At 41.0% G+C, this 15,350-nt stretch overlaps 1 protein-coding gene across 6 annotated transcripts in view; it reads left to right on the forward strand.

The window, feature by feature from the left end:
• The window catches only part of FNDC3B (fibronectin type III domain containing 3B), a 361,400-nt gene that overhangs the window by 72,737 nt on the left and 273,313 nt on the right, over positions 1-15,350 (forward strand).

Genomic DNA, 15,350 nt, shown 5'->3' on the forward strand with positions numbered 1-15,350 from the left:
CATGCTGTATTGTGCTTGACTAGTTTGCTTGGTTGGCCAGGGCTGCATGCTCAGAGGGTCAGGTTTTGGCTTCACACAGGAGTGATCTCGACAAGAGGCGCAGGATAGTGTGAACCCACCCTTGCTCCTGGAATAGTCCTTCCAAATGTGTAGCTCATAAAATCACGGTACTTATTTTCTCTGAATCTCCTTTGTCACTAGTCACTGAACATCGTGGAATAGAGTTATTTGTGAACTGAGTCAAGTAGCACTTGGGGGAAACAATTTAGATAGTAAGTGAAACTTTAAAAAATTATTAGGAATTGAACTATTATCTCTAACGTCAATTAAAAATTTTTATTACAACAGTTGGGCTTGTGCAGTCTTATCACTAGATATTTTATCTTTGTACATCTTTCAGAAGCATAAAAGCAAATTTTTATTTTGTGAAAAGTAGAATTGGGAGCAATTGCTTGGAAAATGCCCAAAATATATTAATAATTCAAATAAGTTAGTCATTTATTTGATGTCAGTACATGCCCCCTGCTCTAATCTATCATACAGTATATCCACACTCTATCTATCATAGTATATTCTTCGCATATACTTGGTTGGAGCTGACCTTGCTGCTTAATAATTTATACTATTTTCTCCTGCATTGCACTATGAACTTCTTAAGAACAAAAAACATATAATAGGTGCTCAGTAAATGTTTGTTAGTTGAATGCATTTCATGCCTTCTCACCACTGATGCAGACATCTCCCTTCCTGATTCTTCAATCTCTTCCTCTGCTGGATTGCTTCCACCAACATACAGTAGTATCTTTTATCTTAAAAACATAAACACCTGCACCTCTCCCCACCCAATAAAACAAAACCTCCTCAGTTGATTCCACATCCCCTTCCAGTTGCTACCTCCTGTCCCTTTTTCCCTCTTTGGCAGTATTTCTCCACTTCCTCTCCTTCCTTACCGCCCACTTTACAGTCTTCACTCTGTGTTCTCATCTTCATCTTCAGTCTTTAGCATGTCCTGTTGGCTTTATCTCAGGAGTGTGTGCTGAATCCACACTCTGTTGTATCCACTTCACTTCCACTACCACTGCTGGACCCCGTGCATCATCTCACTAGGGTAGGACAGGACAGCCCTTCTCGCTGGTCTCTCTGCTTTCCCTTTTGCCTCACCAGGAAGCATTCTCCACATAGATCCTGAGGGATCTTTTCCAAATAAAAACTTTCTGATGTCATTGGCCTACCTCAGGCTACGTTCTTACACCTGGAGTGAAATCCAGCCATGCTGCCTGGCTGCCAGCCTTCCGTGTTAGTGCTGGCCTCTCTCTCTGTCATTCTCTGCCTGCTCTTCTGCTCACTGTGCTCTAGTAGTTCACAGGAAGGTTGCAGAGTGTTGTGGATGGTTTCAAGATGCTGTGTTTGGTCTCCCAATTAAAAGAATTACTAATACAAAGAAAAAAAAAGACAAGGTATTTAGTCAAATGTGAGTAAACTTGGAAAACGACTTAGGTCTCTCAGATGTGGTCACCTCATTCCCATTTGCCTGTGTAGCCAAGAGACCTGAGGCCACCCATCCATGTTGTTGTACACCATGTTTATGTTTTGTTGATTTCTCCCGCGTGTCTGTAATTCAGCTTGCCCAGCAGGCTACGTGGCATTTCCCTACCCTGCATATCTTACCTCAACTCTAAGCAGAAGCTGCTTAACACTTTTGGTTAATAAAACCATATTTTCAAAGCTGGATGAGGTGGTGCATGCCTGTAATCCTAGCTACTCAGGAGGCTGAAGTAGGAGAATCCCTTGAGCCCAGGAGTTTGAGACCAGCTTGGGCAACAAAGTGAGACCCCATCTCTAAAAAGGAAGAAAAAAACCAAAAACCCACATTTTTATTAAATCTTTTTAAAATCTTATTAAAGCTTTCTCTAAAGCTAATAAGAAGAATCTGTTAATGTATCTGTTTTATAAATAGTCAGAATACTCAAGCTTTATGGAAAAGTGGGGGTACACTTAAAAAATCTCACAAGAAGGAACTGCCTTTTTAATTAGTAAATATGTTTAATTGTGTTAGAAGCATTAACATCCTTGGTTCCAAGTTATTACTTGGCATTAACTCTAACTTTTCCTTAATGGGCAAAATTGTTAAGTGGGTAAAGTGCGTTAGAAATGTCCCTCTCAGCAGGACCAGCCCAAGATTTACCATGCTTTGTCATTGCCTCTACGTCACTGGGGCTCAGCCTAGGCAGGGGCCTCTGTGCCTGACATTTTTCTTCCTCATTCTGCTCCCAGAGTCTCCATCCTGTGTCTCCTCATTCTTTCAAGCCTCAGTTCTTTCCTTTGGGTTCTAACATTTAGCATTGGCCTAGGTGGGCGTGGTAGAGGCTTGGGGCCTGTGTGGTGAACCCAGGTGAAGGCACAAGGGGAAGACAGAGTGAAGGAGAAGGAAAACCAAAAGTGGCAGAGAAACACAAGAGGAGGATGTAGGGAAGGGGAGAGATAGAAGGCCACTCGAAAGAACAAAGAACAAAGGTGAGTCTCCAAGACAGGACCCCAGAGTGTGGGGCTGCATGAGTTTTGAATGCTTGCTTTGGGCACCTGCTGATATTTGCTGCTTGCCCTTAAGAGCCTGCGTAATGTGGTGCTCAGGTGGTTCCATGTTAAAGGATCAGGCTACAGCGGACATACCAGAGAAAGGGATCTATACGAATGTTTTCTGAGGCTTTTCCTGTGCTTTCTCACTGAAGCAACACCTTTTCATCTTAATAAGAACATTTTGCAGGCACAGGATTGACTCTAGGGGTGGACATTGCAGGCACTGTACAAAGACCCTCGGCGGTGGCATCCTAAGGTATGTGGCACCTCAGCCACCTCTCACATCATACTGTTGTAAAGAGCCATCCCCTGGCCATGGGGTTCTGCCTCTAAATGTCTGTTAGGAGTGTGTATGGTGAAGCTTACCTTGTACGTATTTACAGGGTTCTTAATACTTTGCAGCTGTGTAAAGGACATTCTAAACATTTCTGTATATGCAAAAGAACTACCACAGTTATGAGAAAGCTCTTCAGTTCCCACAGCCCTCCTCCTTCCGATTTCTGTTCTGCTGGTTTCTGGTTGTAATTAGGACTAGTTCTTGGCAGGATTCTCTGTTGCGTTCTGGCTCTCTAAATAAGACACACTTAATTTTCATTATTTGAAGTCACATTAAGTTTGAAACCTTGGCTTGTCATTTTACGCAGGTAGCAGGAAAAGGGCAAGAGTGAAAAGGATGATTATTTTCTTAAAAAGAAAAGTCATCTTCATTATGAATGAAGCTTTTAAAAGCATTACCAACTAAAAATAAATAACAAGAAACAATGTGAACAGAAGCAGCTTACACAACAGTTTTCCTTATTTGACAGCTTTACTGAGGTATAATTCACATGTTATACCATTCACCCACTGAAAGTATACAATCATTGGAATCTAGTATATTCACAGAATTGTACAACCTTGACTACAAGTAATTTTAGAACATTTTTGTCACTCTAAAAAGAACCCTAGAGGGATCACTCCCTATTTCCTATTTCTCTCTCTCTTCCCCCTATCCTAGGTAACCACTAATTCACTTATTTTTTGTCTCTGTAGGTAGATATTGCCTATTCTGGAATTTCATATAAATAAAATTACATAACATTTGGTCTTTTGTGTCTGGCATCTTTCACCCAACATCTTTTTTTTTCTTTTTGAGATGGAGTCTCGCTCTGTTGCCCAGGCTGGAGTGCAATGGCACGATCTCCACTCACTGCAACCTCCACCTCCTGGGTTCAAGTGATCCTCCTGCCTCAGCCTCTCGAATAGCTGGGATTACAGGCATGTGCCACCACGCCTGGCTAATTTTTGTATTTTTAGTAGAGATGGGGTTTCACCATGTTGGCCAGGATGGTCTTGAACTCCTGACCTCAAGTGATCTGCCCGCCTTGGCCTCCCAAAGTGCTGGGATTACATGTGTGAGCCACTGCGCCTGGTTCACTCAACACATTTCTAAGGTTCATTCATATTGCAGCATGTGTCAGTACTGTATTCCTTTTTTATTGCCAAATATTTTACTGCACCGATCTACCACATTTTATTAATCCACTCGTGATCTGATAGACATCTGAGTTATTTTCACTTTTTGGCTATTATGAATAATGCTGCTATGCACAGATTCTTGTGTGGACATGTTTTTTATTTCTCTTGTATATATAACCAAAAGTGAAATTGAGTAGCTTTATTTTGAAGTATTATTTTCCAAATAAAGTTATCTCTGCTTTGTATCACCATTAATTTCTTCCACCTCTGAATAACTACAGCCTAGCTTAGCTAAATAAAGTTTGCTTCCCTTAATATGCCTAGTTGTATACTGTTCTTGAGTTATAAAAATCAGGTTTCAACCTGAGTTTTTAATGTGTGGCTATTATAAATGATGATGAATGCCCTTCAATAATCAGAAAATTGATGCCTTTATTGACATTTTCAGAAGCTAGTGGTATATTAACTTACCTGTGTTTGTTATGGACGTCTGCATTTTAGCGATTTTAAAATGTAGCAGCCAGTTTTGAGCACAAAAGAATGAACATCAGCCCAAATTCTGACTTTTTTATTGATTTAATATTTTAATAATTTCTGAAGAATTATAGCAGCTACCAGTTAAACCATTAGATTAAAAACAGAAGTGTCGACATAGGGTGGCAGAGTTGACTGATGTGTTAATTTAACATGCGATACTTATAAGGGCATCTGTGACCTGCATGAAAGTAGTGTGCCACTTTATATTCCATTCTTGGTGACTTTGCTTAAATATGTATTCACTGAGGGTCAATTCCTAGTGGAACTGGATTGGATTAGATGCCTCTTTGACCTGACTAGCATTTAGCATATGGAGGACATCTAGTAAATGATTTGTCATACTATTCTTCTTTTCTCTCGCCTCTTTTAATTCTTCTATTCTTCTAGAATATTGCTGAGTGTTTTTAATGCTTCTTCTTCAGAAAGTAGAACTCCTTGAACATATACAGAAAACTCGCTTCTCCTGCTAGCTCAGGATAATGTATCATCTACTTGCCCTGGAAGGCAGAAGGCAATTGCCTCAATCATGTCCAATTCTCTTGACTTTGCCTATTCCTGTTGATCAGCACTTAGCATGTCATTTCATGGAGAGAGTTTTTTTCCCTCTTTTGTTTCTTCTTTTGAAAGCCCTTGTTTCCTCTAGACAGAATATGTAACCAGAGTTTTTTCCTGGAGTGTTCTTTTGAATACACATTTCCAGACAGTATGTTCAACATATTAGAGCTTTCCACCCTCAGATGGTGCTCATCATCAGCATGTCTTTTCCATCAAATATGCCCCTGCTCCGAATCCAGTGACCTTTTCTGTTCTGGTTGATATCTTCTTAATAACTTTCTCCTTGATGGCTTCCATCTTGCATTCAGTAGTTCAAATCCTGTCACCTCACAGGTTTACTCCTTAAATATACTGATAGCCACGGCGTCGGGGGACCTGTGAAGAGTTTTGCTTACATAACGGAGTTTATCTACTCCTCAGAAACCCCAACAGAAAGGAAGTTTTGTAATCAGTATATTGCAGAAAAATGAATAAACAACTCTGGAGAAGATTACCCAGGAGAAAGAAGGATATTCAGATGAGAATGGGAGTGACAGTTAAAAAAAAGACTGCAGCTATTATTGCTAAATAACATTATAGAAGAGCTCCTTTTGTGGCAGAATCCTGTTATGGGCTGGGGCTTGAGCTAGAAAGTAGAAAGAGACTGGTCAAATGTTGGGTATGGAAAACCAAGTATGGGGAAGCTCGGTCTTGGATCACATTCTTCAGCATCAAGATGCGTGAGAAATGCACAACCTGTGCAAATGCTTAAATAAAATTATTATTGCTGACTGCCATTCATGCTTCCTCTACCACTCAAATTTATAAAGCCCTCCGGAGTCAAGATACTGTCAGCCTCTCTCCTTTGAAATTTGGGGTAGAAAAGAATGACAGGATAGGCTGGGCGCGGTGGCTCACGCCTGTAATCCCAGCACTTTGGGAGGCCAAGGTGGGCGGATCACAAGGTCAGGAGATCGAGACCATCCTGGCTAACACGGTGAAACCCCGTCTCTACTAAAAATACAAAAAAATTAGCCAGGCGTGGTGGCGGGCGCCTGTAGTCCCAGCTACTCGGGAGGCTGAGGCAGGAGAATGGCGTGAACCCGGGAGGCGGAGCTTGCAGTGAGCCGACATTGAACCACTGCACTCCAGCCTGGGTGACAGAACGAGACTCTGTCTCAAAAAAAAAAAAAAAAAAAGAATGAGAGGATAGGATTTATGACTAAATTTAGGAGTGATTGAATAATAGATTTGTTCATTTTAATAAGTATTTATCAAATGTCTTGTATGCTGGCACTGTATTAGGTGCTGGCGACAGAAAGATGAATAAGGCACTGTTCTTGCCCTAAAGGAATGAGCAGTCTAGTTGAGGAGCAAAATGTGGCCTACCAAAAAAAAAAAAAAAAAAAAAAGGCTGTATTTACACATACATTAAATCACAGGAGAGTGCTTGGATTGCAGAGTGTCACAGTGCATAGGAGTTCAGAGGAGGAATTGAGGATTGGGATAAGTAGGCAGGAAAACAGACCAGGCTAGGAAAAGTATCTGTGGGGAGGCTGAGCCTGGGTCAGATCAGATCTAAGATGAAGTGAAGGCTAGAACTATCCAGGCTTTGTACATCAAGTAATTCGTTTCTGTTTTATTAAAGGAGAATACATTATAGGGATTACATATGCAATGGAGAGCTATTAGGGACACTACAAACAAACCTTATCTGCATAGTCGGTGATCTCTTTGCTTGAACTTCTGCTATTTAGTGTCTTTGTTAGTGAATGTATTTGTCTTCTGATTCTCCAGTCCGACGGTCCACCTGTCCGCTTGATGCCTGTTGCTCAGAATTCCTGACTCCACAGTGGGGGCAGATCACAGGCACCCCCGCAACCAGATCCACTTTCCAGTTGTGGAGGCAGCAACCCCTGCTTTGAGGGCCTCCTTTTAACTATAAAAAAAAGGTGTGATTTTATCCAGATCTGTGGTCTGACTTTTCAGACCTCTCTGAGTTAGTTTTGCCAATTTTGCTCACTACAAAAGCTTCCAAAAAGGCATAGCCTATGCAGAATCTCAGTCTTATAAAGGAAAATGTTGATGCCATGTTATCAGAGGGTGTTGTTATATGTGGCACCCCCAATAATTAGAACATAGGACATATAATTATGGCAGCCCTGAGCTGTCTGGGTTGAGAGACACTTCAGAATTTAATTAGCCAAAGGCAATAATAATAAGATATAAGATGTAGTCAGTATCCTTCAAATGCTAGAAACTGAGCTGCCTTTAAAACAGGAAGGATTAAGGTAAAATACTGGCATGGTAGCATTGCACTGCAGAATAATGGCAATTTTAAAATCTGAGGTGATTTTAACATTATGATTGTTTTCAAATTATTGCAATTTTTGGCTGTCTGATTTCCTTGTGAACTCAGGGTGGGTAGGGACTGTCTCTCTCTTGTTCATGCTGTGCCTGGCATCTGAAGTAACATTCAGTAAATCTTTGAATGGATGAAGGATGAAAGCAATGAACAGATTTAATTCATCTATATCAGGGCTTGAAAAGTAGCTTATTGCCTTTGTCATACAGGCATGGGTGTGTGTGTGTGTGTGTGTTGTTGTTTTTTTTTACCTTTGGTTTAAAAGAAAAAGATTTCAGTACCAATATTAAAAATGGAAAGATTTATGTAAAACTCTGGATTTTTCTGTTTAACTGGAAAAACCAGAAGACGTACGCCTGTAATCCCAGCGCTTTTGGGAGGCCAAGGCGGGTGGATCACCTGAGGTCCAGAGTTCAAGACCAGCCTGACCAACATGGTGAAACCCCGTCTCTACTAAATTGCCGGGCGTGGTGCTGCATGCCTGTAGTCCCAGCTACTCAGGAGGCTGAGGCAGGAGAATCACTTGAACCCAGGAGGCTGAGGTTGCAGTGAGCCGAGATTGTGCCATTGCACTCCAGCCTGGGTAACAAGAGCAAAACTCTGTCTCAAAAAAAAAGAAAAAAAAAACCCAGAAGATGTGATAACACTGGGCTGGTCCTTCCTACTTGGCAACAATTGGCACAGAAGTTGCAGCCATTTGCTGTTGATGGGGAATGTCCTTTTCAGTGCCTGCTCCGTCCACTTCACTTAGTTTCCAAGCCTGCCTGAACTCTGTGGTCATCCCGGTTTGGAATCTGGAAATTGTTAACTTTTTAAACTTTAAATTGCATCTTGTGCTCATGCATATCATATTTTAAATACAGAAAAATGATCAAGATTTTTTCAGGCATGTGCACTGTGTATCAAACTGATAATGTGTTTTAAAATCTTTTAGTTATCTACTTGCCCCATGACTTGTAAAATGAATTAGGCTGGGCGCTGGTTCATGTAGCTCTGTAGAAGGATTTCAACTTTACCTCTTACATGTTAGGACCCATGTGGGTTTTTTTGTTTTGTTTTGTTTTTTGGCTTTTAGTTTTTAGAATTTGAGGCCCCCAATAAGTGCCACATGGAACATTCACTAAAGCATAGAAAGGCCAAAAGAAACAATCCTGTTCCTTAGTTTTACTGTTTACAGTCTAGTCAGGAGACATTAAACACAGATGCAAGGTAAAAGCAGTCCAAGCGCAGAGATGCAAATACTTGTGTTTATATTCTTTTTTACAGTTTCCAAGAATTGAGTCTTTAAGTATTTATTGAAAGAGTTTTTTTTTTTAAAGGGTAAACTTTTCCTGGTATTACCTAGATGAGGAATTTTTATTTAAAGCATTTATATATGTATGTATGTATTCGAGACAGGGTCTCCTTATGTTGCACAGGCTGGTCTTGAACTCCTGGGCTCAGAGGATCCTCCTGTCATGGCTTCCCAAAGTGCTGGGATTTCAGGTGTGAGCCACTATGCCCGGCCATAAAGCATTTCCATATTAACTTTTAAAGACATAAGATTAAATTGGATAGATTTCCAAACTCTGATTTCTCCTTTTCTTGTTTTGAAAATGTGTATTTGTCATGTTGAATGTGATGTAATAGCTACTGATGTATCTCATAGTACAGTAAAAGTAGTATATAAACACAGGAAGAAAAGATGAGACACTTCTGCATCCAGAAATGTGTTAAAACGAGACACTTCTGCATCCAGAATATGTTTGCACATAATCGTTTTCATGTAGGCAGACTCTTTTCTTTTTTAGTCCAAATGATTGATTTAAACATATGACTATATAAAATATATGTGTTACACTCCAAACATGACAGTAGTAAGCAAGCTGCGTAAAATTCGTAACGTTAATCTCCAAGTTCCAAATGCAGATACTCATTCTCGTTCTTTTTTTTTTCTCTCTCCTACATTTCCAAATGCAAAAATAAACAGCCTGCCAAGGAGCCAGTTGCTGAAGTGCTGTAGTGTTTTATCTAGGTAATCTTGGATTTAGCTGCCTTTAGATTATATTTGTTCCCTCATTTAAATTGGCATTGGCCAGAACTAGGTGCCTCTTCGTCATTTTCTGGTCAGCTTTAATGTTACAATAACTTGAAGCTAGACATGGTGGGTCCCCAGAAGAAACATTATACATGTGCTGCTTTAGTGTTAATGCCTACATTGGTATTTCTTCCCTGCCCTGGGCCTTTTTCCTTAACAGGTGACCATCAGATCAGATCATCTGTTGAGAGGGAATGTGTTTTACCTGAGCAGCAGATGTGTTCAGCACTTTGATTAACAAGAATAATTTGGCCCTCCCTTCCTGGGTCCTCTCTTTCCTGCCCCTTCCTTGCTCCTTGCAGCATAGTAGACAAGCATTTGAATAAAATGGACAGTCTGCATTTAGCAAATTACCCTTCCAAGGGCTTCTGCTTTGCAAATAATTGGGCAGTTAAGTGGAGACAGCAAAGATCCAGAGGTAATGTGGTCTAGTTTTGGGTGCAGGTTGACTAGAAAGTGTATCAGTAAACTTGTTACTAAAGTTCCATTTCTGTTGTTTAAAAAAATGCAAATCAGTTCTTGTTAGCCACACCTTAGATTTGAAGGGAAATGGACTTGTGTTATTGACCAATTATATTACATGACTTTTAATTTTCAGGACGGGTCATTAATGTGTTTTGTTTTTGAGACTCACTCTGTTCCCCAGGCTGTAGTACAGTGATACAGTCCCAGCTAACTGCAGCCTCAACCTTCTGGGCTCAAGCTATCCTCCCGCCTCAGCCTCCTGAGTAGCTGGGACTATAGGCATGCACCAGCATGGCCTGGCTACTTATTTTTATTTTTTGTAGAGACAGTCCCCTTATATTGCCCAAGCTGGTCTCAAACTCCTGGTTTCAAGCCATCGTCCTGCCTAGACCTCCCAAAATGTGAGATTACACAGGTGTGACCCTCTGTGCCAGGCCTTAACCAAACCTTTTTTTGTTGTTGTTATAGTCATGCAATCAGAAGTTGATATATTTTTTTTTTTTTTTGATTTGGGGTCTCATCGTGTCACCCAGGCTGGAATACAGTAAAATGTTTTTGTGTTTTCTAAGCAGTAGTTAGAAACATTAATCACTGAGCATGTTACTGTCTCAGAAGTTTCTTTGGTCTTTATATTGGAGTGTTGAGTTGTCATTCTAGTTCAAGGGAGAAGCTATGACATACAGAAGGATGTGCTTTAATTAATGATGTTGTTTGGTAGTTAAATAGGTCACAGTAATGCAGCTAATTTTTAATTTTTGTTTTATATTGCCAGAATGGATGTGTTTAGAACCCATTTAAACTCTTATCACCTTGGCAAAAAGGTCACATGGAAACCGTCTATATAGAATGGCTATTTCTTTATAATTTGCTTGATGGTTTTAGTTATGACTGAATGTAAAACTATAATAAAATATTAATATGAATTACAAATGAATGGCATCCATATTTTTCTCATAGGGTTTGTGATAGGAAATCAGATACTAGGTTTATCTATATGAATAATATCTGTGTTTTCAGGACACAGGGAATCGATGGTGGAGTTGGGTGTTAGGAGACATTATCCTTTCATAGATTGATGTCCACATCCAGCTTACTTCCCACAGTCTCTTGCTTTCTCATTTTTAAAGTGGTTTACTCGGGATGAGAGTTCTCCTACTTTTTATTGACTACTTCTGCACACTTGGAACTTTTTTTTTCTCTCTCTAGATGAAGTCTTGCTCTGTTGCCCAGGCTGGAGTGCAATGGCGCGATCTCAGCTCACTGCAACCTCTGCCTCCCTGGTTCAAGCAGTTCTCCTGCCTGAGCCTCCCAAGTAGCTGGGATTACAGGCACCCACTGCCACACCCAGCGAATTTTTAAATTTTTAGTAGAGACGAGGTTTCACCACATTGGCCAGTCTGGTCTCGAAGTCCCAGCCTCAAGTGATCTGCCCGCCTTGGCCTCCCAAAGTGCTGGGATTTCGAGCATGAGCCACCATGCCTGGGCCAATCTTGGAACTTTAAAGAGTGTCCATTAACAAGGCGGAAAGATAGTTGTCATACCAGGTGTGAGTGCTGTCTTTGGAGGGGGGACAGTGACTCATTTTCTAACAATTATTCTTAAACCTAGAGGGAAATGTAGGACAAAAGATGCTGTAAGGTTGACTCTTCCAGAGATTTCCATACCTTAGCAATCTAAAAACTGTACAGAAGGTCAGAGTTAGGACTTTGAAAGAATGCTAAGTGTTAATTTTTGGCATTTACCTCAAACTTAAGTGCTACTTTGGAAGCCTGCTGATCACTAGAATGCTTTTAGTCTCAACCCAATCTCAACTTTTACTTGAGTGGTTATCTGTGGACACTAAGTTAAAATTGTTGGAAACAGTGACTTTTAATGGATATTTTTATCTCCTTCTTCCTGCTGAGGTGGAGGGAAGGATTAGTGACTATTGGGGAGGGCTTACGAGGTGCTGGGGCTGTTGCTGAGCCCTTATACACATTATTTCATCCAGTAATTACACACCCTGTAAGGCGGCAATCATCTTTATAGACAACCCGAGGCGAGAAAGGTTACGTACTTGCAACTGGCAAATCACAGAGCTGGGATTTGAACCCACTTATCTCCTCTTCCAAAACTCAGATCCTACCTTCTGGGAAAGGTGGAGCTGCCTGGCTTGGACTCACCTCTCTTAGTCTTGTTCAGGTAAACAGCTGGGGAGAGAGATGGGACTTGGTTTTTGCACAGTAGTAAATTGTAAACTTTATAGAGGCCATTCCTCGTTATCTTACATGATCTCCACATTAACTCCAGAAGGTGGCAGTGCCTCTGGCTCCCCAGCTTCTGAAGATTGAGGGCTAAGCAGCAGTGGTAGTGTCAGAAGGCCTGGAGGTCAGGCTCGTGTTTGCAAAAGGAGCTGGGAGTGAAATCTTCCGAAGCCCCAGTCCGGGTCACAGCAGCGTCTCCCTTTTTTTTCCTTAGGGAATGGTTCTTTTCTTGAGATAGCCAATAGGAGGGCTGCTCCCTCCCGGGTCAGCAGTTGCTGAGAGATGGTGGTGGCCAGAAAGGGGTAGTAGACAGTAGTAGTAGGTAGAGATAGTAGAGGCAGTAGAGGTTCCTCCCCCGTGGGAGTCTCACCCTGGAGTTAGGAGAGGGCCTTTTGCCTGCCTTTTCTTCCCAAACCCCGTCCTTCATTTCCATTAAAAAATTGCATCACCCTAGAGGCAGCTTTGAGACTAAAGAAATTTAAAACCTTTTAAGATTTGAACATATTAGGTGGTTTTTCATTCTGAATTTACAGAGTAATGCCAGAATAAAAGAAACAAAGTTTATCCTTCAAAAGGAAAGAAAATGGCCACTTCGCTTCACAGGTATTTCTTCAATCTCTCGCTTCTACTTTTCCTGTTTTCTAAGGGGAATACAGAATTAAATGTCACGCAGAGTTTTACTATGAGCAGTGATACCGTACCGGGTTGCTCATGAGTTCCTCGTTTTCTTCGTTTTAGATTGATGAAGGACTGCTTGGACTTTGACTCTCCTGAAGATGTTAATTGTGTGTTTCAAAAATCATGTGCTCTGCTAAAAATCACTTATGCATAGCCTTGGAAAAAGAACTGGAGGCAGGGAGTTGCTTCAGGGTGCAGAATATCGTTTTGGAGGCCTTGGGAAATAAATCTTGAGTTAGTTCATTTACCACCAAGACATATTTAGTCACTGTATATAAACAAAAGAAGTCACAGTGTGCCTGGACATTATTTGTCCCAGATGGAGTTTCAACTTGGCTCATTATACTGCACTGATGTCATGGTGCATAACTGGCTCCGAATTCAGGCGCATGGAATCAGCTGTGTGCTAGTATGTGCTGAGGGTGTGTGGGAGGAGGGACGGGGCTGGCTGGAAAATCTTTGTCACATTTTTCCTTTGCTCTCTGTAGAGGCTAGTGTCAGTCTTGAATTTGGACTTGGTGCAGAATGAGGGAAGAATTGGAATAATCTGTTCATGTGTACAAGTCAGTGTGTGTATGTCCTCAAAGCTGTAGTTCTTCCAAGACCAAGAATCTAAGTGTGCCTGGCTTTCCAACAGTTGCTTAACAAAGCTCTAGTAACTCAAATCTAGAAAGGAAAATCTTAAAAGCATTACATTTTAAAAGAGCATTTTTAGTGTGTTTGCCTTGAAGTCTTAAATCTGGACAGCTTCTTTAAACTTTGTGATGGTCTTAAGTATCCAGCTGTAAAATTCTGTTTTCCTGGATTGTATGGTGGACAACGTCTCAAACTAGTTGCTTAAAAGTAGATAAAAAGGTGGCTGCATTTAATTCTTCCTGTGTGCTTTGAGAGGGCAGCTTGTGGGTCAGAAAACTGAGCCGGAGAGGGTCCTTTCCCGGACTTCTGAGCCCTTAATAGGAAATTTCCACATACTGTGGTGTTACTTTCTTACTTTTTATTGCTGGCTTTTGTTATGATAATCTTAATTAGAAGCATTTCCAAGTAATTCAAGCCATTTTGTAGATGTAAAGGGCTTAGATTTCAGAACTTCTGTGAATGGATTCCTATAGGAGTCACTCTTGTTGCCGGGATACACAGAAGCTGAGCAGACACTGGAATGTGAATGCATTGGGAGGTGAACCTTTAAGGAGAGCCCAAATGTTTACCAAAGAGAAAATCTGGTCAGAGGTGAGAAGTGGCTGGTTTTAGATTTTATTGAGAGCATGAAACATGGCAGATTTGGTAAAAAAAAATTTTCTTGAGACTGTAATTTTACTTAACTGAGAGACTTGTCACTGGTAGGAATTTGAAGAAAAAGAAGTTGGGGTTAGAAGGCTCTGCTTCAGGAAGGAACCCATATTTCCTAGAAGAGAACTTGTCCTGCCTTTGGGGATGTTCCTTTGACCCAGTTAACTGCATTCTCTTATTTTAGCAGTCTTGTTGAATTATCTCCGTGTTGAATTGACATGGTGAAACCTCGCCTAGTAGAGGGGAGAAGTGGTGGTGTGGACTAGACGAGTATATACATTTTGGTCAGACATGGCTGGATTCCAGTCACTTTGTAGTTTTGTGACCTTGGAAAAGTTGCTTGTCTTCTTCAAGCCTCAGTTTCCCCACTTGTAAAATCTAGTTACTAGCTACCTGGCAGATGACAGGGATTCAATAAGTAGTAGCTCTTTCTTAATCATTATAGAAAAAAACCTGAAAAAAGGAGTTGATAAAGTACCCTGCATCATGCCAAATTAATCTTACAGACAGATGTGATATTGAGGATACAGCTTTTTTTTTAAACAAAGAACAGCACATTTTTATTTTTAATTTTTATTTCTTATTATTTTGAGACAGTCTCACTGTGTTGCCCAGGCTGGAGTGCCGTGGCAACTGCTGCTTCCCGATTTCAAGCGATTCTCATGCCTCAGCCTCCAGAGTAGCTGAGACTACAGGCACCCACCATTACGCCTGGCTAATTTTTGTATTTTTAGTAGAGACGGGATGTTGGTCAGGCTGGTCTCAAACTCCTGACGTCAAGTGATCCACCCCTGCCTCAGCTTCCCAAAGTGTTGGGATTATAGGCTTGAGCCACCATACCCGGCCGAGGATACAGCTTTTGAAACTTCTATTTGTTGAAGAAAACAGTATTAAAACTTTTGGAGTAGTGGATATTCTTGCTCCTTATTTTGAATAGTAAGAGTCCTAAAGCCCAGGAAAACATATTTGCCATGTATCCTACGGGTTGTGTTGAGCAAGTGGAGCTTCACCTACCAATGTGTGCCCTTGGACCTTGAGTTCCCAGTGTTTGCTTAGGTCCTCTTGGGGGCTTCCTGTTATTGTGTATTATTTTTCAATCAGCTTTGGATTCAGGCTTCAGGTAGGGCAG

Source organism: Pongo abelii, chromosome 2 (genome assembly GCF_028885655.2).
Source record: "Pongo abelii isolate AG06213 chromosome 2, NHGRI_mPonAbe1-v2.0_pri, whole genome shotgun sequence".
Taxonomy (NCBI): Eukaryota; Metazoa; Chordata; class Mammalia; order Primates; family Hominidae; genus Pongo; species Pongo abelii.